The sequence below is a fragment of the Ricinus communis genome, chromosome 3, assembly GCF_019578655.1.
Source record: "Ricinus communis isolate WT05 ecotype wild-type chromosome 3, ASM1957865v1, whole genome shotgun sequence".
Taxonomy (NCBI): domain Eukaryota; kingdom Viridiplantae; phylum Streptophyta; class Magnoliopsida; order Malpighiales; family Euphorbiaceae; genus Ricinus; species Ricinus communis.
This window is the reverse complement of record NC_063258.1, coordinates 17,596,499-17,622,878: the sequence shown is the minus strand read 5'-3', so window position 1 is coordinate 17,622,878 and position 26,380 is coordinate 17,596,499. Positions and strand designations below refer to the sequence as shown.

At 36.6% G+C, this 26,380-nt stretch overlaps 2 non-coding genes across 2 annotated transcripts; one reads left to right on the top strand and one right to left on the bottom strand.

Annotated features, from left to right (window-relative positions):
• The first annotated feature begins 375 nt into the window (after nucleotides 1-375).
• On the top strand, nucleotides 376-479 carry LOC112534152. Its single transcript, XR_003078461.2, has one exon. It is a non-coding gene; the product is annotated as a small nucleolar RNA R71 (small nucleolar RNA).
• Nucleotides 480-20,074: 19,595 nt separating this feature from the next.
• On the bottom strand, nucleotides 20,075-20,181 carry LOC112534144. The gene has a single exon (XR_003078453.2). It is a non-coding gene; the product is annotated as a small nucleolar RNA R71 (small nucleolar RNA).
• Between the last annotated feature and the right edge of the window lie 6,199 nt (nucleotides 20,182-26,380).

The window sequence follows — 26,380 nt, the reverse complement described above, 5'->3', positions numbered from 1 at the left end:
TTCATGGTCAGCAGAAAAAGAAGATGAAGCAAACATACCTCCCGCATTACAGCACTGTAGTGCGGGCCACCACAAGACTCACAGCCAAGCTATGCTGCTTAGACTGGCATCTGGAGCTAGTCGATCTTCTTGGCTAAAAGCTCCACTTGAGCTGCCAAGGCTGATGTAGAATCTACCTGGTTCACCACTCCTTGCCATCTTGCCCTACTCCTAGAAGACTGTCACTGATATGTGTTCATGGCCATCTTCTCAATTAAATTATGGGCCTACTCTGGCGTCTTACTGTTGATGGCCCCACTTGCAGCTGCATCTACCATCTGCCTCGTGGATGAGTTCAAGCCACTGTAAAAAGTGTGCACCTGTATCTACAATGGCGAACTATAGTGTGGGAAATATCTTAGCAAGTCCTTGTACCTCTCCCACATATCATACATGCTCTCATCATCAAACTGCATAAAAGAAGAAATATCATTATGCATCTTTGCAGTCTTAGCAGGAAAAAAGTACTTATAAAGAAATTTCTTAGCCAAAAAACTCCAGGTGGTGATGGTGTTGGCTGGTAGGGACTGTAGCCATCTCTTTGCTCTATTCCTAAAAGAAAATAGGAACAGCCTAGGCTGAATGGCATCATCGCTAGTCCCATTTATTTTCAAGGTATCATAAATCTCCAAGAAATTCGCAATGTGGGCATTAGGATCTTCACTAGGCAAGCCCTCAAACTATACACTCTATTACACAATCTGAATGATATTTGGCTTAATTCTGAAATTGTTTGCTGCAATATATGGCCTTAATATACTAGTGCGTCCTCTCCAAGGAAGGTCTAGCAATCATCCTGTTCGCTTCAGTGACATTATTGTTGTCGTCTCCCATGTCTACTGGTGTATGGACAGGAATCTCAGTCTACTTCTCCTCCTCCACATCTAATCGCTTCATCAGCTGCCTGAGGTATCACTCTGGTTCGGGCAGAGGGTCTACTTGTGCAGGATTAGAACTCCTGGTCATAAACTACCTGAAATGAACAAGATAGCAACAGTCCAAGCAAATAAATGAATGGATATATGAATCAAAAGTAAATGTTAAAAATAGAAAAGAAAAATGGCTAAAGTAACAACTAGCAAATTTCACTCTAGTTTTCAAATAAAGATTCCCCAGCAACGGCGCCAAAAACTTGATGCGCTGCATATGCAACTACAACTAAGGCAGTGAACCTATTGATGTAGCTTAGCACAACAGCAAGTATTAAAATATTTCATTCTTTGTTATCTAGCCTAAAATTAATGACGGATGGTTTATAGATTTATTAATGACTAAAAGCTAAACTCTAAATGGAATGCGAAAATGAATGAGTTAATAGACTAATTAAGACAAGAAAGTGAACCTAAGGGGGACCTAGACTAGTTGTCAATCAAACAAAAGGTAACAGATTGTTGAGTCCGATTATGCCATCCGTGGATGAATTCTTAACTGAATTCGGTTTCCCTCTCGAGACAACCAAATTCCTAAACCTAAGAACCTAAAGTTGGAATCTCTTCCTAACTATCAATTATTAAGTGAGCTTTAAGCTTTAATCCGCCTCTATTAAGCTTTATTAATTCTTAATCTGGCAAATTAATTAATCTTATCTCTAAGTGAAAATTATCCTGATCTTGCGATTAAATTTCCAAACTCAATTAGAATTTCTCAATTGCTAAAAGAACTCTATAAAAACTAATCAACACATTCGATGTAAAGAGAACTGGATTTAATTATTAATTGCAAAAAAAATACAAGAAAGTAAGCTAAACCAATCTCAAAAATTCAGTACAAAGCGAACATAGTAAGGAACCCCAATTAGTTCAACTAATCTAGCTACACATGTTCATGTCTAAAGCAAATATGAATTCAATTACAATGAAAGAATAAAGAAATCGTAACATATACACCCTTTTCCTAGAATTAGATGAACAGCTCAAAGTCTTGATCTACATTGCGGTTGATCTCTAGAATTGCTTCTTGATTTGCTCCAAAACTCCTCCTCAACCTTCAATCCAAAACCTAGATCACGAATCTGACGTTCCAAGGTGGAATCAGTTTCTTGGAAGCCCCCTACAATGCTTGACAACACGTCTAGCAAAATTATAATGGAAGATCAAAAGTCGAAATCGTCGATCCATAACTCTCTTTTCTCTTTTTGGCTCGTTCCTTTTATTCATTGCACAAATACGGGCGTGTTCTAGCCTGTGTCCCTCAACACAGGTCGTGTTGGACACCAATTGACAGAATGAACTGAATCGAGCATGGCTGTGTTCTTGCTCGTGTTAACCAACATAGGCCGTGCTCTAGGGCGTGGTACCCTCGATAAACATGCTGCTTCAAAGTGCTTAAGCTACACGGCTTGAAATTTCTGCATGGGCTCCAACACGAGCCATGTTGACTTCCTAATAGTCAACCCAAAGTCAAAAGCTTCTGATTTCATCCGTTTTCGCCCGAAATTAACTAAAATTGCTAAAGCACTGATGATGGACCTATAAAATTTCCTGAAACACGAAAGGACATAAAACACAGGTGATCTTGGAATGAAAATACAATAAATGTTACGAAAATGTGCGATAACATGTGAGCAAATAAGTGTAAAACTATGCATATCATGAGCATATTATTTTAGTTTTCTACATTTCAGGAAATTAGGTTATGGGTTCTTTCAAGAGCTTTTCGGACTTATGAAGACTCACACTAGTGAACTTTGACTTATCACTTACGTCTTTCATTTCTTTTGTGTTCTTTGTTTATCATTGTGTTTAAATCAATTTGATTTGATCCGTACGCTTAGCCGTATGAAAGAGAACAAAGAAATTGTGATTTTTTTCCTTATTGGATATGAAATCCTACCTATGTTCTCATTTTGTTCATCTCTTTTGTGCCTCTCTTTCTAATTTTTGTCTAGTATGAGGGTTTGGTATTATTTGGGAAGCATAAACATGTGTTGAGTGAAAAATGCTCATAAGCGGCAATCACATGTACCGATCCAATGCTTGGACCAATACAAAGACAGAAAATTAGCTGATAGAGTATTGATATCATTCTTACAATGATCGTGGATGAATCTTTTGGAAGAGAGGGAGCAGCGAGAATTAAGGGACGCCCAAATATTCTGATTCAGGATTTGCACCATTGGGATCTGTCCTTCCTTATTGCCCACGTCCTTTCTTTCTTTTATGTGCTTTATCTACCATTGTCTTTAAATCATTTTGATTCGATCCTTACGTATGTCATATGGAAGAGAATAAAGAACTAGTGATTTTTTTTCTTTATCAGATTTGAAATCCTAGTTATGTTCTCATCTTGTTTGTTTCCTTTTTTGTCTCTTTCGAGACATAAATCCATACGCGTAAGAGAGTAATCATGTTATTTGCAATTAACCCAAGCATAATACAAGCGAAAATGCAAGTGCTCTGATATTTTGGATGAATATAATGAAGTCATTTGGATTAGAGTGTTATTAGGTATACCCATACGAATTTCCCTTTATTTTTGTTAAGCTAGCTCATAAAATTTGGGACTACGAGAGTTGTTGACCAGTCAACTCCTCTCTCGTTCTTGATTTGACTTCATTTTATTCATCTTTCTTTATTTATTTTTTTTCATATTTAGCTTCTAGTTTCTTCTTCTTATAGAATAAGGGCTTTCACGCTATAAAAATCACATGCAACCGAATACTTGAGGCTACTGAGCATATTATTTCAGTTTTCTAACTTATGGAGAATCAAGTTATGAATTTTTTCAAGAACTTTTCATATTAATGTGTTGGGGGCCTGCAATTCAAAAGGGGTTCTCAAGTTTATTAATGGAAGTTCCATATCAAGGATTAGCGTACGAAATCCTAGGAATGCAATTGACAAGTTTGACCAATAGCATTGGAGAATGACTTGATTATCTTGCAGGAGGAGATGTAAATCCATACGCGTAAAGCAGAAATGATGTTGCGTTTGATCAATCCAAATGGGAATGCACGTGTTACGATGTTTAGGATGCATGTAGTGATGTAATTTAGGCTAAAGAGTTATTAGGTATTCCCACGTGAATTACTTCTTGATATTATTAAGCAGACTCGTAAAAAATTTAGGACTACGAGAGTTATTGACCAATCACCTCTTTTCTAGTTCTTGATTTGATCATAGTTTATTTATCTTTCTATATTTATTTATTCATATTTAGCATCTAGTTTCTTCTTCTTATGGAATGAGGGCTTGCGCACTATAAAAACCCCATGCATTAGAATAGTTGAGGCTAGTGAGCATATTATCTCAGTTCTTCTTCTTATGGAATGAGGGCATGAGCCCATGTGTTGTTCCTGTATTACTAGTGCCTAAAAAGGATGGAACTTGGAGAATGTGCATTGATTGTCGTGCCATCAATAAAATCACGGTGAATGGCATAGGTATCGGTGGAGTTTTAATGCAAGAAAGTAAGCCAATTGCATTCTTTAGTGAGAAATTGAGTGGAGCAAGTCTAAACTACCCTACATATGACAAGGAGTTCTATGCATTGGTAAGAGTCTTGCAGCACTACCTCTGCTACAAAGAATTCATTATCCACACCGGCCATGAGTCCCTAAAATATCTCAAAGGACAAGAGAAGTTAAGTAGAAGACATGCAAAATGGGTGGAATTTATTGAATCATATCCTTACATCATCAAGTACAAACAAGGTAAGGAAAATATGGTAGCTGATACTCTGTCTAGAAGGTTTAGTAAAATGACACATTTCATTCCTTGCCACAAAATTGATGATGCAACACATGTTGCGGGACTGTTCTTCAAAGAAATTATGAGACTGCATGGAATTCCAAGGACAATTGTGAGTGATAGAGATGTGAAGTTCCTAAGCCACTTTTGGAAAACACTTTGGGGTAAGATGGGTACAAAGTTATTATATTCAACTACTTGTCATTCACAAACTGATGGACAAATAGAAGTGGTCAATAGGACTCTTTCCACACTTTTGAGAGCAATAATTCAAAGAAATTGAAGAATTGGGAGGATTGTTTGCCTCATGTTGAGTTTGCTTACAATCGCAGTGTACATGCTACAACAAACCATTCACCATTTGAAGTTGTGTATGGCTAGGTATTCACCCTAAAAATTCGACTAGACAGGTGTCCAAAATGCAGTTTTGGAGATCTAGCCACGGGCAGGCCACAGCGTGGCATTGTAGGCCGCGAGCAGGGGGCGAAGTGGACTATTTCTTTGCTTTATCATTGGCCTTGAAAGCCAAGTCATGGAGTGGCCCGGATAGCTTCCCTTACTTTTTTTGCGATATAAGATCCTCCTAGGCATGAGTATCTCTTTGACATCATGCTTGACCATGAACGATACTACAAACATCCTCACCAATGCCTAGCGACTCGAGCCAGTTCCTATAAAAACAAAACAAAATGAACCTGAGGAGAGAAATATCGAAAACAATGAATAATACCTCTAAAAGATTAAATATGTGAAGATAACATGAAGAACAACGTATATATATAGCATATAAAATGCATATATTATTGCGTTATCAAATTCCCCCACACTTAACCTTTACTTGTCCTCGAGGAAACAAAACAAAAATAAGAAATACTATACTAATAAAGCAATAAAATCCTAACTCACTGTCGTAGGAATCACGGTTGCACTTAGAATGAGGGCTTGAGCATATTATCTTAGGGATCATCGGAACGTAACTGACAAGCTTGTTCGATGGCATTAGGGCTTAGCTTGAAGATCAAGAAGATGATGCATAAATCCACACGTATAAAGGAGAAATCATGTTACTTTCAATTAATCCCACCGTGAGTGAGTGTGTTTTGATGTTTAGGAGCCATATAATGAAGTATATTAGGCTAGAGTGTTATTAGGTACACGCACACGAATTTTTCCTTATTTTTGTTAAGGAATCATGGAAATGCAATTGATAATCTTGACCAGTGGCATTGGAGCATTACTTGATGATCAAGCAATATTAGATGCATATCGACGCGCATAAGAGAGAAACCATATTACTTTCGATTAATACAAGTGGGAATGCAAAAAATTTGATCTTTAGGACACATGTAATAATGTAATTTGAGCCGGAGTGTGATTAGGCAGGCCCACATGAATTTTCCTTTATTTTCATTAAGTTGGCTCATAAAATTTGGGACTACGAGAATTGTTGGCCACTCAACTCATCTCTAGTTCTTGATTTGACTTTGTTTATTCATCTTTCTTTATTTATTTATTCATATTTAGTTCTAGTTTCTTCTTCTTATGGAATGAGGACTTTCGCACTATGAAAACTGCATGCAACTGAATAGTTGAGGCTAGTAAGCATAATATTTCAATTTTCTACCTTGTAGAGAATTAAGTTATGAGTTCTTTCAAGAACTTTGCAGACTTATGAATACCCGCCTAGCGAACCTAGACTTATCACTCATGTCCTTCCTTTCCTTTATGTTCTTTGACTATCCTTATGTCTAAATCACTTTGGTTTGATCCTTACGCTTACCATGGAAGAGAATGAAGAACTTGTAATTTCTTTTCTTATCGGATCTGAAATCCTACCTATTTTCTTAATGTTCATTTCTTTTGTTTGTCTCTTTCTAATCTATGTCTTGTATGATTATTTGGTTTTATTTGGCGAGCATAAATTGGAGTGTTGAGTTAAAGCGTGTGAAAGCAACTATTGTAGGAACTAATCTAATGCCTGGATAAATGAGAAGAAAGAAAATTAGTTGATCGAGTATTGATACTATTCAAATGGTTTCGGACAAATCTTTTGTAAGAGAGAGGGAACAACGTGAATCGAGGCATGCCAAATATTCTAATTCAAGATTTACATCATTAGGATCTTCATCATTCCATATTTTTATAGGCAGGAGGACTCCATGATTACACAAGGATTGCGGTAAGGGGTCAGTGGAACACAATTGACAAGCTTAACCAATGACATTACGGCTTAGCTCGATAATCAAGCAAGGGAGAAATCATGGTGTTTTCGATTAATCCAAGCATAATACAAGTAGCAATGCAAATGCTTTGATGTTTAAGATGCATATAATGAATTAATTTAGGTCAAAGTGTTATTAGGTTGCCGACGTGAATTCTCAATTATTTTTGTTGAGCTGGCTCACCGAATTTGGTATACAAGAGTTGTTGACCAATCAACTACTATCTAGTTCTTGATTTGACTTTAGTTTATTCATCTTTCTATATTTATTTATTCATATTTAGCTTCCAGTTTCTTCTTCTACTGGAATGAGGGCTTTCGCACTATAAAAACTGCATCTAACCGAAAACTTGAGGCTCGTGAGCATATTATTTAAGTTTTCTACATTGTGGGATATCATGTTGTGGGTTCTTTCAAGAGCTTTTCAAACTTATCAAGCCTCGCACTAATGAACTTTCACTTATCACTTTTGCCCTTCCTTTCTTTTCTATTCTTTGTCTACTCTTGTGTTTAAATCAATTCTATTTGATACTTACGCTTAGTTGTATAGAAGAGAACAAAGAACTAGTGAAATCCTACCTATGTTCTCATTTTGTTCATTTCTTTCATGCCTCTCTTTCTAATCTTTGTCTAGTATAAGGGTTTGGTTTTATTTGGGGACCATAAAGACGAGTGTTTAGTGAAAGCTTATGGAAGTGGCAATCATAAGCACCAATCTAATGCTTGGACAAATGTGAAAAATAAAATTAGTTGATCAAGTGTTGATATTATTCTCAGAATGATTGCGGACGAATCTATTGGAGGAGAGAGGGAATGACGAGAATCGAAGCTTGCCTAAATATTCCGATCCAGGATTTACACCACTAGGATCACCATCGTTACTTGTTCCACTAGGCACTAGGACTCCTAATGGTATAAGGATTAGAAATAAATTTGATTTGATCCTTACGCATAAATGGAAGAGTATAAACAAGTTTTGATTTCTTTTCTTATCGGATCAAAAATCCTACCTATATAATCATTTTGTTCATCTCATGTTGCCTCTCTTTCTAATCTCTATATAGTATGATGGTTTGGTTTTATTTGGGGTAAACACTAGTGTTGATGATGCGGATCTAATAAGCATAATTAAAGCCTTTGAATTGCATGAGATTTTGTGTATGGCAGGATTATTTGAAAGAATTCAATTTGCCTTATTTAGTCAAATTAATGCAATGCCAATGTCAAATACCTTAGTGGAATATCCAATTATGAAAGAAAATATAGATGTATAAGATTGGTGGATTTGGGGCGTGACATGATGGATAAAGGCAAGAAAATATCAAGCCCAAGGCCAAACCTTGCATGATCATTTGGGCTTATTTTTGGACTTATTCAAGCCATGACACACTTTAGGCTCGGAAAGGAAGGGGGCATACAAATTTTCCAAAAAGGTGAGCTCTAGAAGGTGCCACTTTAGTGCTTCATTGACCTAATGGAACATCTACACCAAAGAGGAAACAGTGGGCATCCCTTATTTAGTTATTTAGGAATATATCTGGATTGATTTAGTTATATCTTTATTGATTAGGATTAACTAAATCAATCAAGCTTCTTATTTTATTATCTTGGAAGTCTGTTATTATTTCCTTTTAGAATAAACTTTTATTATTCCCTAATTAAGCATAGTTCCTTATTTTGTTATTTAGGAAAACATCTATTTAGGATATACTTTAGTTTATTCCTAATTCATTTATTTTCTTTATACAAATAGAAAATTAAGTTATGCCTTTTATCTATTTAAACCCTATGTAGCCAAATGGCACAAGGGATTGATCATTGTTGAAATAAAATTATTGTGAGTTTATTCTTGCTTGGTTATTTGGAAGAACTTCAAAATTATCAAGAACTTGTTCTTATGGCATTCAAACAAAGACTTATCACTCACCTTCTACCTTTCTTGAGTGTGGTGTCAACCGTTATTCTTATATCAAGGTTCAAGATACAAGTTATCTTTGGGTCAATGTCATCAAAGATCATATTTCGCTTTTTTGGGATTCTAATTCTGATTCCACGTGTTGGGTCTTTTTAGAAGTTGCCAAGGTTCACATTAGTTGAATGAAAGCATGTGGAAGTAGCAGTCACAGGCACTGATCCAATGCTTGGACAAAAGTGAAGAAAGAAAATTAGTAGATCGAGTACAAGCACCGTTGGGGTCTCCATCATTCCTTGTTCCTTTAGGCATGAGGACTCCGGATGACACAAGGATTGGAATAAGGAATAAGGAATCATGGGAACACAATTGTGAAGCTTGGATGAATCTTTTATAGGAAAGAAAGAACAACAAGAGTTGAGGCACACACAAATATTCTAATTCAAGATTTGCACCATTAGGATCTCCATTGTTTCTTATTACTCTAGGCCCCATGACTGTTGATGATACAAGGATTGGCATAAGGAATCATCGTAACGCAATTGACAAGCTTGACCGGTAGCATTGGGGCTTAACATCATGATCAAGTAGGGTGAGATGTAAATCCATACTCGTACACTCCAAAAGAAGATGATCAATCTTCTTGAATATTTCTCAAGCCTGCATTCTACACAAGAACACAAAGACAAAAGCAAAACAATTTTTAGGTTTAACAACCAATTATTATTCAAATTCAACTTAACTCTAAAATTTATACTAGCCTTATATAGGCCTTAACTAATAAGGATTTACATCCCATCTAGGATAAAGGTAACATTCCCAAGTAAAAGAGATAACTAAAACAAAGTCCTAATTAGGTTAAAGTACTTATCACTCATACACTCATATCCTTCCTTTCTTTTGTGTTCTTTGTCTACCATTGTGATTAAATCAATTCAATTTGATCCTTAAGCTTAATCATATGCAATGGAACAAAGAACTTGTGATTCCTTTCCTTAACGAATTGATCAATATGAATATCGAGAGTGGATGGTTGACCGCCCCCCCTTATCTTAGAGTGGTCTTTCTTTCTCCTCAAGTAGTGTAGCTGAGCGAACCTTTTCGGAACTGGTTAGGAATGTCATATCATAATTACTCCCTTTAGAGTAAGACCTGTTCAATATGCAAGTGGTCTATGGAATCATATCAATTTCTAAAGAGATTCTGGAAAGCCAAGACATGCACAACCTCATAAAAGAATGAGAGCTGTTGAGAGGTTCCATATTGCCGAGCCAGTAAAAGCAAACCTGAGAGTTTGGCGGCACGAGATCAAAATCCTATATATGTTCTTATTTTATTCATATCTTTTGTGCCTCTTTTTCTAACCTCTGTCTAGTATAATGGTTTGGTTTTATTTGTGAAGCATAAATATGAGTGTTGAGTGAAAGCGTGTGCACTAATCCAATGCTTAGACAAATGCGAAGAAAGAAAATTAGTTGATCATGTATTGATATCATTCTTCGAATGACCGCAAATGAATCTTCTAGAGGAAAGAGGGAACAACTAATTTTCCACCATTGGAATCTCTATCATTCCTTGTTCCTCTAGGCATGAAGACATTTGATGACACAAGGATTGGTGTAAGGAATCATGGGAACTCAATTGACAAGCTTGACTGGTGGCATTGGGGCTTAGCTTGATTATCAAGGAGGAAGAGACATAAATCCACTCGCACAAGGGAGAAATCATGTTATTTTTTTATTAATTCAAGCGTAATACAAGCGGCAATGCGAGCATTTTAATATTTGGGATGCATATAATGAAGCAATTTGGGTCGGAGTATTTGATGTAAACCTTCTTTGGAAGAGAAGATTACTCGCCAAGATCGATACTTATAAGGTTTGCCAAAAGATATTTGCGAAACTATCACCCTTATTTATAAAGAAATAAGATCAATAGCTATAATGGAATGAACTTAATTAATCCTAGAAACTAACAAGTTAATAGAATTAAATCAAGGTAGAAGTGAAATCAAAACCTAAACAATAAGCTTTAATCTCAAGAACACTTAAAGAAACTCTTTAAGCAAAAGGTTTTCTATTCAATCAAAGATCTATGTATATATGCAGAATTACATAGCTCTATTTATAGAGTTTAAATAATCCTAATCCTAGAATGACTAGGATATGTAGCCAAGACTCCTAAATAAACAAAACTTGAAGTAAAAGAGTAGGAAACTCCTATTTTGGCTTGGACTTGTTAAAAGAAGATTCCTATTTTGACTTGGATTTTGACTTTGAATATTCAACTTTGGACTTGGGCTTTACGTTTGGGCTTGAATTCAACATAAATCAGATATAATCTTCATGTCTTCACGTTGAGCTTTAATCCATGAATGAAATACGATTAATCAAAGTTGAATCTTGGTAGGACTCCTAATTGGATTAGGATTCCTAGTGGAAATAGGATTCCTTTTGTCGCTTGAACTCTTGATGTCATCAGGAATCTTTGTTGGATTAGGATCTTTAGTGGAATTAGGATTCTTTGTTGAAGTAGGATTCCTTGTGCTACATGGGTTCTCATCATTCCCCCTTTCTTTGAAAAGATTCGTCCTCGAATCTTGCTCGAATATTGTGAAAGAAGCAAACATATAATCTCAAAGAATAATACAAACTCATTATCAACCTGCAGATCTTTCACAAAAGTTGTTAGAGGAACTTTAGAACAAAAAATACTTTTAATGCCAATAAAATCAACATGTTCAATTGGCTCAATGGCATCAAGTAAAACATTTTCATCCTTCACCAGCTCAACTTTTGCTTCATCTTCAATAATGATCTCTTCATTTTGGATTTCGCTCAAAAGTTTATCTTTTTCACCATCTTCAATCATTATGCCTTTTGCATCTTCATTGACTTCAGTAGAGCAATTTACCTTTTCTATATCATCAATATTAGTTTCCAAAGATGGATTAGACTCAGCTTTATCTTCAAGATGCTCCCATCCCTTTAAATCTTCAACATTATTTTTAATTCTACTCCTTAAAGATTTTATATCCTTTGAAATTCATTAATGAAATCTTGACGTGATTGTCTTTCTATCTTCTTTGGCTTAGGTTTAGGATTATAAAAATTTTGCAAACACTTTTCATAATAATCATCATTCTTTCGTCCCCACAATCTATCATAAGATTGATAAAGAAGATCTCGACGTCCTCTAGCAAACTCCTCCTGACAAAACATATCTTACACACAATCTCACGTGTTTAACACTCAAAGTAAAGACATTTACCCTCGTGTTTCACTCAATTAAAGAAAGAGTCTGTCTTTGTGCCCTTCAAAATTAACTCAAATTATAAAAGTTAAAATCACAACCAACTTAATAAAATATAATTAACAAGCTAGAACAGAAATGAATTAAGCTAAAGATGAATTAGAGGAAAAGGAGAATAAGATAACAAACTAAGAATAAGGATGGAAGTAGAAGAAATAAAGAATAATAGTATGATAAAGAGGAATATAAGAATTCGAATAGGAAACAATTAAGGAAAAGTAGAATAGGAAAAGGAATTGAAAAGAGAAGGTTATGTGATATCTTCAAACCTGATTTTCTTTGGATTTTGACCTTGACCAAGTCAATCTTTTTTTCTTTTGAATCAGCTCCAAATCTTGCTTTTTATACTCTTTCTCTTTTTTTTTTTCTAGCCTCACTTCGAATCAATAATTCAGATCCACACACAATCTTTTTTTTTTATAACCAAACAAGAACAAAACACATAGAGCTTAATTTGATTGAAACGTCTCGAAGACTTTGATCAAGCAAATTAAAGGAAACGAAATAACAAGAAAAAGATATCACAAACCAATTTATCTAGAACGTCTCGAAGACTTTAACCAAACAAAAGAGTATGTGAGTAGAAGAACAATGAAGATAACAAATAGGATACGTAACCAAACCTTGTAAGCTAGCTCTGATACCAAATGATGTAAACCTTCTTTGGAAGAGAAGATTACTCGCTAAGATCGATACTTATAAGGTTTGCCAAAAGATATTTGCGGAACTATCACCCTTATTTATAAAGAAATAAGATCAATAGCTATAATGGAATGAACTTAATTAATCCTAGAAACTAACAAGTTAATAGAATTAAATCAAGGTAGAAGTGAAATCAAAACCTAAACAATAAGCTTTAATCTCAAGAACACTTAAAGAAACTCTTTATGCAAAAAAACAAGGTTTTCTATTCAATCAAAGATCTATGTATATATGCAGAATTACATAGCTCTATTTATAGAGTTTAAATAATCCTAATCCTAAAATGACTAGGATATGTAGCCAAGACTCCTAAATAAACAAAACTTAAAGTAAAAGAGTAGGAAACTCCTATTTTGGCTTGGACTTGTTAAAAGAAGATTCCTATTTTGACTTGGATTTTGACTTTGAATATTCAACTTTGGACTTAGGCTTTACGTTTGGGCTTAAATTCAACATAAATCAGATATGATCTTCATGTCTTCACGTTGAGCTTTAATCCATGAATGAAATACGATTAATCAAAGTTGAATCTTAGTAGGACTCCTAATTGGATTAGGATTCCTAGTGGAAATAGGATTCCTTTTGTCGCTTGAACTCTTGAAGTCATCGGGAATCTTTGTTGGATTAGGATCTTTAGTGGAATTAGGATTCTTTGTTGAAGTAGGATTCCTTGTGCTACATGGGTTCTCATCATTCCCCCTTTCTTTGAAAAGATTCGTCCCTCGAATCTTGCTCCGAATATCAGAAAGAAGCAAACATATAATCTCAAAGAATAATACAAACTCATTATCAACCTGCAGATCTTTCACAAAAGTTGTTAGAGGAACTTTAGAACAAAAAATACTTTTAATGCCAATAAAATCAACATGTTCAATTGGCTCAATGGCATCAAGTAAAACATTTTCATCCTTCACCAGCTCAACTTTTGCTTCATCTTCAATAATGATCTCTTCATTTTGGATTTCGCTCAAAAGTTTATCTTTTTCACCATCTTCAATCATTATGCCTTTTGCATCTTCATTGACTTCAGTAGAGCAATTTACCTTTTCTATATCATCAATATTAGTTTCCAAAGATGGCTTAGACTCAGCTTTATCTTCAAGATGCTCCCATCCCTTTAAATCTTCAAAACTATTTTTAAGGCTACTCCTTAAAGATTTTATATCCTTTGAAAGTTCATTAATGAAATCTTGACGTGATTGTCTTTCTATCTTCTTTGGCTTAGGTTTAAGATTATAAAAACTTTGCTAACACTTTTCATAATAATCATCATTCTTTCGTCCCCACAATCTATCATAAGATTGATAAAGAAGATCTCGACGTCCTCTAGCAAACTCCTCCTGACAAAACATATCTTACACACAATCTCACGTGTTTAACACTCAAAGTAAAGACATTTACCCTTGTGTTTCACTCAATTAAAGAAAGAGTCTGTCTTTGTGCCCTTCAAAATTAACTCAAATTATAAAAGTTAAAATCACAACCAACTTAATAAAATATAATTAACAAGCTAGAACATAAATTAATTAAGCTAAAAATGAATTAGAGGAAAAGGAGAATAAGATAACGAACTAAGAATAAGGATGGAAGTAGAAGAAACAAAGAATAATAGTATGATAAAGATGAATATAAGAATTCGAATAGGAAACAATTAAGGAAAAGTAGAATAGGAAAAGGAATTGAAAAGAGAAGGTTATGTGATATCTTCAAACCTGATTTTCTTTGGATTTTGACCTTGACCAAGTCAATCTTTTTTTTCTTGAATCAGCTCCAAATCTTGATTTTTATACTCTTTCCTTTTTTCTTTTCTAGCCTCACTTCGAATCAATAATTTAGATCCACACACAATTTTTTTTTTATAACCAAACAAGAACAAAACACATAGAGCTTAATTTGATTGAAACGTCTCGAAGACTTTGATCAAGCAAATTAAAGGAAATGAAATAACAAGAAAAAGATATCACTAACCAATTTATCTAGAACGTCTCGAAGACATTAACCAAACAAAAGAGTATGTGAGTAGAAGAACAACGAAGATAACATATAGGATACGTAACCAAACCTTTTATGCTAGCTCTGATACCAAATGATGTAAACCTTCTTTGGAAGAGAAGATTACTCGCCAAAATTGATACTTATAAGGTTTGCCAAAAGATATTTGCAGAACTATCACCCTTATTTATAAAGAAATAAGATCAATAGCTATAATGGAATGAACTTAATTAATCCTAGACACTAACAAGTTAATAGAATTAAATGAAGGTAGAAGTGAAATCAAAACCTAAACAATAAGTTTTAATCTTAAGAACACTTAAAGAAACTTTTTAAGCAAAAAATAAGGTTTTCTATTCAATCAAAGATCTATGTATATATGCAGAATTACATAGCTCTATTTATAGAGTTTAAATAATCCTAATCCTAGAATGACTAGGATATGCAAACAAAAGAGTATGTGAGTAGAAGAACAACGAAGATATCAAATAGGATACGTAACCAAACCTTGTAAGCTAGCTCTGATACCAAATGATGTAAATCTTCTTTGGAAGAGAAGATTACTCGCCAAGATCGATACTTATAAGGTTTGCCAAAAGATATTTGCGGAACTATCACCCTTATTTATAAAGAAATAAGATCAACAGCTATAATGGAATGAACTTAATTAATCCTAGAAACTAACAAGTTAATAGAATTAAATTAAGGTAGAAGTGAAATCAAAACCTAATCTATAAGCTTTAATCTTAAGAACACTTAAAGAAACTTTTTAAGCAAAAAATAAGGTTTTCTATTCAGTCAAAGATCTATGTATATATGCAGAATTACATAGCTCTATTTATAGAGTTTAAATAATCCTAATCCTAGAATGACTAGGATATGTAGCCAAGACTCCTAAATAAACAAAACTTGAAGTAAAAGAGTAGGAAACTCCTATTTTGGCTTGGACTTGTTAAAAGAAGATTCCTATTTTGACTTGGATTTTGACTTTGAATATTCAACTTTGGACTTGGGCTTTACGTTTGGGCTTGAATTCAACATAAATAAGATTTGATCTTCATGTCTTCACGTTGGGCTTTAATCCATGAATGAAATACGATTAATCAAAGTTGAATCTTGGTAGGACTCCTAATTGGATTAGGATTCCTAGTGGAAATAGGATTCCTTTTGTCGCTTGAAATCTTGATGTCATCGAGAATCTTTATTGGATTAGGATCTTTAGTGGAATTAGGATTCTTTGTTGAAGTAGGATTCCTTGTGCTACATGGGTTCTCATCAGTATTATTAGATAGGCCCACCCAAATTTCCTTTTGTTTTTGTTAAGTTGGCTCATAGAATTTGGGACTATAAGAGTTGTTAACCAGTCAACTACTCTCTCGTATTACAAAACTCACATGCAACTAAATACTTGAGGGTAGTGAGCATATTATTTGAGTTTTCTACCTTGCAGAAAATTAAGATATAGGTTCTTTCAGTAACTTTGTTGACTTATCAAGACTCATTCTAGCGAACATAGACTTATTGCTAACATCCTTCCTTTCTTTTATGTTCTTTATCAACCCTTGCGTTTAAGTCAATTCGATTTGATCATTTTGCTTAGCCGCATGAAGAGAATAAAGAACTTGTGGTTTCTTTCCTTATCAGATCTAAAATCTCACCTATGTTCTCATAAGCCGAGATGTAAATCCACGTGTATAATGGAGAAGTCATGTTGTTGTCAATAAATCCAAGCGTAATATAGGAAATGTGAGCATTATGATGTTTCAGACACATATAATGAATAGTCTAGGTCAGAGTGTTATTAGGTAGGCCCACACGAATTTTCCCTTATTTTTGTTAAGCTAGCTCGTAAATTTAAGACTATGAGAGTGGTTAACTAGTCCTTACAGTAATCCTTGTGTCATTAGGAGTACTCATGCTTTGAGGAACAAGGAATGATGGAGATCCCAAATTTTATGAACCAATATAACAAAAACAAAGGGAAATTCATGTGAGCCTACCTAATGACACTCCAAATCAAATTACTTAATTAAATATGTATCCCAAAGATAAAAAATCTCACAATCCTTATTATATTATGCTTGGATTCATTGATACCATTATGATTTCTCCCTTACATAAGTGAATTTACATCTTGTCCTACTTGATCTAAAAGCTAAGCCGCAATTGCCACTAGTCAAGTTTATCAATTGCATTTCCATGATTCCTTACGCCAATTCATGTTTCATCATGTGTCGTCGTGCTTAGAGGAATAAGGAATGGTGGAGATACTAATGGTGCAAATCCTGAATCAGAATATTTATTCGTGACTCGATTCTCATCGTTTCCTCTTTCCTCCAAAAGATTCATTTGTGATCATTCGGAGAATGATGTTAACACTCGATCAACTAATTTTCTTTCTTCATATTCCTTTAAATATTAGATTGGTGCCTATGATTGCCGCTTCCATGTGCTTTCACTCAACACTCATGTTTAAGCTCTCCATATATAACCAAACCAACATACTAAACAAAGATTAGAAAGAGAGACACAAAAGAAATAAATAAAATGAGAATATGGGTAGGATTTCAGATCCAATAAGGAAAAAAATCATAAGTTCTTTATTCTATTCCATATGGCTAAGCATAAGGATCAAATCAAATTGATTTAAACACAAGCATAGATAAAGAAGACAAGAGAAAGGAAGGACATGAGGGATAAGTCTATGCTCGCTAGCGCGAGTATTGATAAGTGATATGAACGTGGCTAACTTGTGCTAAATCTGTATTCAATATTGATGTCTGCACCAAGGATCATTCACCTAATCAAGCAAAGAACCTCTAACTCCCAAAAAGACCCTTAAATAACTTAATTATAAAGAATTAAAGGCTGTTTAACATAAACAAAAGTTTAGAAGAAACTAAGTTTGTAAAACACTAAGCCTTCACTTGATAAATTCACCAAGTTCAGAAAGAAAAAAAGAAGAGAATTAACTCTAAAATAATCAATATCCAACAACTCCTTTTATATAGAAATTTATACTAGCTTATATAGGCCTTAAAGAAACCTAATTCTATAATGATAAGGAACCAAATTACAATAAGACTAGGAATAGAACTCCTAAACTAAAAGGATAACTTAAAAAAGACTCCTAAGAATTAAAGGACTTCTTTAAATGAACAAATACTTCTAAAAATATGTCCAACGCTAGTCCATATAATAAACATGACAATTGGGCTTAAGTAACATGTGATATGAGACCCATTCTTTAGTATTGGACTCTAAATAGCTTGACTTGATTATCTTGGGCTTATCTTGTCTTAATCATTTCTCCATATGTTGGATAGAGTTGGTAAAAGTATCTTGAGGCTCATTATCTTGATTAAGTCCAATCTCACTTGAACTTTGAATCGGACTAGGACTCCTAGTGGGATTAGGATTCCTAATGGAAATAGATTCCTTTCATCGCTTGAACTCCTAATATCATCAGATTTTCTTGCTGGATTAGGATTCCTATTGGAAATAAGACTCCTTGTTGAAGTAGGATTCCTTGGGCAAGTAGGATTTGTATCATTAGGTTTTCTTGTTTGAGTAGAATTTCTTGTGCTACATGGATTCTCATTAATAAGTCCACAAACTTATTAAAAGAATACATAACTTGATTTCTTGCAAGGTAGAAAACTGAAATAATATGCTTATTAACCTCAAGTATTCGGTTGCATGTGGTTTTTATAGCGCGAAAGCCTTCATTCTATAAGAAGAAGAAACTAGAAGCTAAATATGAATAAATAAATAAATAAATAAAGATTAATAAACTGTAGTCAAATCAAGAACCAGAGAGGAGTTGACTGGGCAACAACTCTCATACCCCTAAATTTTATGAGCCAACTTAATAAAAATAAGGGTAAATTCAAGTGGGCCTACCTAAAAAACTCTGACCTAAATTACTTTATTATATGTATTTCAAACATCAAAGCACTCGAATTTCAGCTTGTATTGTGCTTAGATTAATTGAAAACAACCTAATTTCTCCTTTACGCGTGTGGATTTACGTCTCTCTTGCTTGATCATCAAGTTAAGCCTCAATGCCACCGGTCAAGCTTGTTAATTGCATTCCCATGATTCTTTACACCCAACCTTGCATCATCAGAAGTCCTCGTCTCTAGAGGAAAAAGGAAGGATTGAGATCCTAATGGTACAAATCTTGAGTCATAATATTTGGGCATCCCTCGATTCTTGGCGTTCTTTCTTTCCTTTAAAATATTTCTTTGCGATCATTCGGAGAATGATATGAATACACGATTAACTAATTTTCTTTCTTCGCATTCGCTGAAGCATTGGATCAGTGCCTATGTTGTCGCTTCCACGTGCTTTTACACAATACTAGTGTTTATGCTCGCCATATAAAACCAAACCAACATACTAGATAGAGATTAGAAAGAGAGACACAAAAGAAACAAACAAAATGAAAATATAGGTAGGATTTCAGATCCAATAAGGAAAGAATTCACAAGTTCTTTATTCTCTTTCTGATATGCATCATTTTATACATATTTACATGCCCAATTGTTTATATTTTTATGCATAGTTATCTTGTTTTATGCCAGAATCACCTGTGTTTTGGTTCCTTTCACGTTTCAGGTCATTATCGAGGGACATTATCGATGTCGAAATCTGGCGCAATTACGGACCAGAATCCATCAAATTGAGCAAGGACTAGCATTCCAAGGTTGAGCACGGCCTAGACTCCGACCGTACTGAACCATCAAATAGTTGCCCTTTAAGAGTGCCATTTTGGCACAATTTCCAAAGCCAACACGGCCTCCACCACGAGGAGACAACAATTGAGTTACGGAAGAAGCTAGAACTATGTACGAGTTTGCTAGACCTTCTCTTGAAGGGACATAGACGAGTATACTACGACCACCTGTGGCAGCCAACAATTTCAAAATAAAGCCAAATGTGATACAGATGGTGCAAAATAGTGTACAATTTGGGGGACTACCGAGCGAGGACCCAAATGCTCATATCGTCACCTTCTTGGAGATCTGCGACACCTTCAAGATAAATGGAACAACTCATGATGCCATTCGGTTGAGGCTGTTTCCTTTTTCTTTCAAGGACCGAGCAAAAAGATGGTTGCAGTCGCTCCCAGCCAACATTATCATGACATGGAGATCATTGGCTGAGAAATTTCTCTACAAGTACTTTCCTCCAGCTAAGACTGCTAAATTAAGGAAGGACATTTCTTCTTTTGTGTAGATGGAAGACGAGAGCATGTATGATGCCTGGGAGAGGTACAAGGACTTGTTGAGATGTTGTCTGCACCACGGTCTACCAGTCTAGATGCAGGTTCAGACATTTTATAGTGGTTTGAACCTTGCTACTAGACAAATGGTTGATGTAGCAGCGGAAGGGGCGCTGAACAGTAAGACGCTCGAGCAAGCTCAGAACTTAAAAGAGGAGATGGCCATGAACAATTATCAGTGGCAGTCTTCTAGGAGCCGACTAGTGAGGTAGGGAGTGGTCAATCATTTGGACTCCACAGCAGCCTTGGCAGCTCAAGTGGAGCTTTTGACCAAGAAGTTAGACTAGCTTCAGATGCCGGTTCATGCAGGCCAGATAAGTTGCGAGTTTTGCAGTGGCCCGCACTACAGTGCAAACTGTAATGCGGGAGGTATGTTTGCTTCGAGTACTAATTCTTCATCTTCTATTATTTCTACTGACATTTAACAAGTAGACTATATGGGTAATGCACCTAGACAGCAGAACAACCCATACAGCAACACATACAACCCCGGCTGGCGTAATCATCCAAATTTTGGGTGGAGAAACAATAACGCCCAAGGTCCACCAGGCTTTCAGAGACTGCATCAGCAGCCACCATAGCAGCAGCAGTAGGCTATACCATCACAACTTCCTCCACTAACTGAGAAGAAATCTAACTTGGAGGAGCTGATGATGAAGTTTGTCATGTCGACTGAGATGAGATTCCAGCAGACATAGTGCTCTTAGAAATCAGCAGGCGTCCATCCAAAATTTAGAGAGCCAAATTGGGCAGATTTCTAAGATGTTGTCTGAGAGGCTGCAAAGATCGCTCCCCAACATAACAGAGTCAAACCCAAGGAAGCATTGCAAGGCTATCACCTTGTGATCAGGTAAACAATTATCTAGCTCTCTACCATTAGCTGATGATGATGATGTTTCCATGCAGGATAAGCCAGCTAGGAAGGAGCCAAAGCCTGAGATGATGGAAGAAAAGAAGGTGGAAGACAGGCAGAAGAGCCCTGTGAGAGAGTACCAGCCACCAGTCTTTACCCTGCTCGACTTAAGCAGCAGAAGGTTGATAAGCAGTTTGGTAAGTTTCTTGACTTGTTTAAACAACTACGTGTTAACCTACCTTTTGTTGAAGCTATTTTGCAGATGCAGAAGTATGCCAAGTTCTTAAAGGAAATCTTGAGTAACAAAAGGAAGCTGGAGGATTTGGGACTAGTGACTCTGAACGAGGAGTGTTCGGTTATTCTTTAGAACAAGCTGCCACTCAAAAGGAGAGATCCAGGGTGTTTTATTGTTCCCTGCATCATTGGTGATTTGCCTCTTAGTGGTGCATTAGCTGATTTAGGAGCTAGTATAAATTTGATGCCCACTAGTCTGTTTGATAAGTTAGGTTTGAGTGAACCTAAGCCCACTAGGATGAGCATTCAGTTAACTGATAGAACTGTTAAGATTCCTAAGGGTATAATCGAAGATATTCTTGTTAAGGTAGACAAGTTTATTTTTCTTGTAGATTTTATAGTTATGGACATGGAAGGTAAGAGTACAATGCCTTTGATCCTAGGTAGACCCTTTCTTGCAACATCTAGGGCTGTAATAGATGTTTGTGATGGAAAGCTTCAACTTGGGGTAGATGATGAGACCATTACCTTCGACCTAGCTACTACTATGAGACACTATTTAGACCATGATGATGCTGTGTTTTCTATTGATATTCTGGATGGTTTGGTTAAGTCTCATTTACAGGAAATATTGCTTGATGATCCTTAGCAGGTAGCTTTGCAAGGAGAGGAGGAGGAGCTGTCCAACGAGCAAGTGTTGGAGCAGCTCACTAGTTGTTAGCTCACGAGCCTAGGCATTCTCGATCCTTTTCTTTCTCTTGACAGGTCAGAAGTGCAGAAAGTAAAGTCTTCTTTTGAGGACCCCCCGGCCTTAGAATTGGAGGAGTTACCTAAGCACTTGAGCTATGGATTTTTGGATGAGGAAGAAAAGTTGCTGGTGATTATTTCAGCAAATTTGACACTTGAGGAGCGAGCAAAAACTCTAGATGCACTCAAGAGGTATAAGAAGGCCTTTGCCTATAAGATTGCTGATATTCCCGGGATCAACCCTAGTTTCTGTTCTCATAAGATTCTTATGGAGGATAGCTATAGACCAGTAGTTCAGCCACAGAGGCGGCTTAACCCGAACATGAAGGAAGTAGTGAAAAAAGAGGTAATTAAGCTCCTTGATGCAGGATTGATTTATCCTATTTCTGACAATTCTTGGATGAGCCCTATGCAGGTTGTGCCGAAGAAAGGAGGCATGACAGTAATTTGCAATGAGCAGGATGAGCTGATACCTACACGGACGGTTACGGGATTCCGAGTTTGCATCGATTACAGGAGGCTTAATGATGCAACTCGGAAGGATCACTTCCCTCTTCCTTTCATTGATGGTTTTTCAAGGTATTTTGAGATCCCAATTGCACTTGAAGACCAAGAGAAGACGACTTTCACTTGCCCCTACCGGACATTTGCTTATAGATGGATGCCTTTTAGTCTATGCAATGCGCCGGCTATGTTTCAGCGGTGTATAATGGCCATTCTTGATGATATGATTGAGGAGTCGATGGAGGTATTTATGGACGACTTCTCTGTTTTTGGTAATTCATTTTCCCACTGTTTGGCAAATTTAGAACGCATGTTAGCTAGGTGCATTGAGGCTAACTTGGTGCTAAATTGGGAAAAGTGTCATTTTATGGTGAGAGAGGGAATTGTTCTAGGGCATAAGATTTCACATGCAGGGATGGAAGTCGATAAAGCCAAAATAGAAAAGATATCTAAGCTACCACCCCCTAGTTCTGTTAGGGCTGTTAGGAGTTTCTTAGGCCATTCTGGGTTCTACAGAAGATTTATTAGAAATTTCTTTAAAATTGCTCGGCCTCTTACTCAATTACTAGTTAAGGATGCACCTTTCGTTTTTGATGATGCATGTTTATCTTCTTCTGACCATAGCCCCTATCATGGCTTCGCCTGATTGGGGGCTGCCCTTTGAACTAATGTGCGATGCTAGTGACTATGCAGTTGGAGCTGTGCTTGGACAGAGGTTTGATAAAAAGTTCTAACCCATTTACTATGCTAGCAAGACTTTGACAGGAGCCTAGGAACATTACACTACTATAGAGAAGGAGTTGTTGGCTATTATTTATGCCTTCGACAAATTCAGATCGTACCTCATCTTATTAAAGACCATCGTCTTCATTGACCATTCAGCTTTGAGGTATTTATTTAATAAGCATGATGCTAAGCCAAGATTGATCATATGGATTTTATTGCTGCAGGAGTTCGACATTAAGATAGAGACAAGAAGGGCGCAGAAAATTTGGCAGCGGATCACCTATCCAGACTAGAGAATCCGAGCTTGGAAGCACTTGATGAGAGCACAATAGATGATCGATTTCCAGAGGACCACTTGTATTCATTGAAGGTATACTCTGATTCTCCTTGGTTTTCTGATTATGCTAACTACCTTGTGGCTAGGGTCTTACCAAAAGGTATGACTTATCAGTAAAAGAAGAAATTCTTTGGTGATTTGAAATACTACATTTGCGAAGATCTCTTCCTATATCGAGTGTGTGCAGACCAGGTCATTCGTCGATGTGTTTATGGCGAAAAGAGTCTCCGGATTTTGAGGCACTATCATGAAGGACCCGTAGGAGGCCATCAAGTGGTGAACCATACTGCTAGGAAGGTGTTGGATGCAGGCTTTTATGGGCCAACTATCTTCCAGGATGCTAGGACATTTATTTAGGTTTGCGATGCCTGTCAGCGCTCAAGTAATATCTCTGCCCGTGATGAAATGCCCCAAACTAGTATGCAGACTGTTGAGATATTTGATGTTTGGGGTATTGACTTCATGGGACCCTTCCCTTCTTCAAATGGCAATAAGTATATCCTCGTGGCTATTGAGTATTTTTCTAAATGGCCTGAGGCACAGGCCTTACCTACTCATGATGCCAAAGTTGTTTGCAGGTTCTATAAGAGGTTATTTACTAGGTTCGGCACACCTAGAGCTCTAATTAGTGATAGGGGAACACATTTCTACAACGCTCAATTGGAGAAGGCACTCAGGCGCTATGGTGTAATGCATCGGTACTCTACTCCCTATCACCCACGGACCAGTGGGCAAGTTGAGGTTACTAATAGGGGTTTACAATGCATCTTAGAGAGAACTGTGGGTGTAAGTCGGAAGGATTAGGCTTTGAAACTGGATGATGCGTTATGGGCATTTAGAACTGCATATAGGACCTACATAGGTTTTACGCCCTATAGGCTTGTGTATGGGAAGTCTTGTCATTTACCTTTCGAATTAGAACATAGGGCTCTTTGAGCCTTTAAAACTTGCAATTTTAATGTCGATTCTGCAGGTAAGGAAAGACAGTGGCAACTGGGTGAATTGGAGGAATGGCGTCAACATGCGTATGAAAACTCCTCAATTTACAAGGCTAATACAAAGAAGTGGCATGATCAGAGGCTCAAAGGTCCCAAGGAGTTTCAGATTGGAGATAGAGTATTGCTATATAACTCACATATTTGGTTGTTTCCAAGGAAGCTCACGAGTCGATGATCGGAGCCATTCGTGGTTAAGCAAGTCTTCCCATATGGCACAGTTGAGCTTCATCATCTCGAGAAGGGTGATTTCAAGGTCAATGGACATAGGCTCAAGGTGTATCACAGAAACTTGTTGGAGATTGAGCAGCGGGTTAACATGATTATGTACCTACAATGATGATCCATGTCGAGTCCAACTAAATGACTTAAGAACCAAAAAGAAGCGCCCTTGGGAGGCATTCCCATTTTAGTTTTATGTTTTTCGGTTTACTTTTATGTTATCAATCGTTTGCATGCTTGATGATCTTTAGAACACTTACTTTATATATTAAACATAGTTGTATGAATTTAGGGTTTGAGTAATTTAAGTCAGATTTTTGGTAATTGGTGAAGACGGACTTCCCCATTTGATTTATTTTATGATTTATAGCCTAAATATGTGCGTATATGTGTTAAATGCAGGTAGGAGTTTGGCGACTCGAGATGGTGAAGGAAAGCCCGGAATTCACCCATCCACCATGGTTTCTGTGGGCATCACAGGCTGTAACACCAGGCCATGCTGATCAGCACGGCCAGAGTCATGCCCGTAATGAATATGCACATATAGAGTTTGGGAAAATGGCCATCCACCACGGCTTCCGAGGCCACCACAGGCTACAACACCAGGTCGTGTCGGTCACCACGCCCGTGCCCCAGCCCATGATGGAGATGCATGTAAAGCACAAGGTAAATTCAGCCATCCACCACGGCTTCCGAGGGCACCACGGGCAGTAACACCAGTTCGTGCTAACCAGCACGGCCATGCCCTTACCCGTGACGGATTGGCACACAAATGAGGCTTCAGGGTTCACCACGGACCGAGTCCTAGCCGTGCTTACCAGCACGTTTAACTTTTTATAAGGGGTCCCCCATTCTGGGATTTCTCTGAACCAAGCACGTTTAACTTTGGAGTTCCTACAACTCCACAACCAAATAATCAAATGAGGCGCCTTTTAGTTGTTTGGCCGTGGAGTTGTAGGAACTCAAGAGAAATTGCAAGATGGGGAACCTCTTGGGAAGTTTTTGAACCCACTAAAGGGACAAAATCGTGAGGCCAGTGGCGGCCAAAGCAGACAATATCTCATGTGATCTAGTTCCGTGTCGTTACATAAATCCTTATTAGTTAAGATTTAGGGTTTTATAAGGACTACAAAAGGGTAGTACGAATTTTGATGTGTAGAATTAAGTTGAATTTGAATGATAATTGGTCATTAAACCTAAAAGTTATTTTTCTTTTTTATCTTTCTGTTTTTGTGTAAAAATATATGCTTAAGAAACATTCAAGTAGATTGATCATCTTGTTATGGAGTGTATGTGTGTGGATTTATGTCTCATCCTGCTTAATCATCAAGCTAAGCCCCAATGCCACTGGTCAAGCTTGTTAATTGTGTTCCGATGATTCCTTATGCTAGTCCTTGTATCATCAAGAGTCATCGGGCTTAGAGTAATAAGAAAAAATGGAGATCTTAATGATGCAAATCCTCGATCAAAATATTTGGGTGTGCCTCAATTAATCCAAGCACAAATGAGCCTGCTTTGGTTTGGGAGGCATATAATGAAGTATATTAGGCAGAAGTGTTATTAGGTATTGCCCACACGAATTTCCCCTTATTTTTATTAAGGAATCATA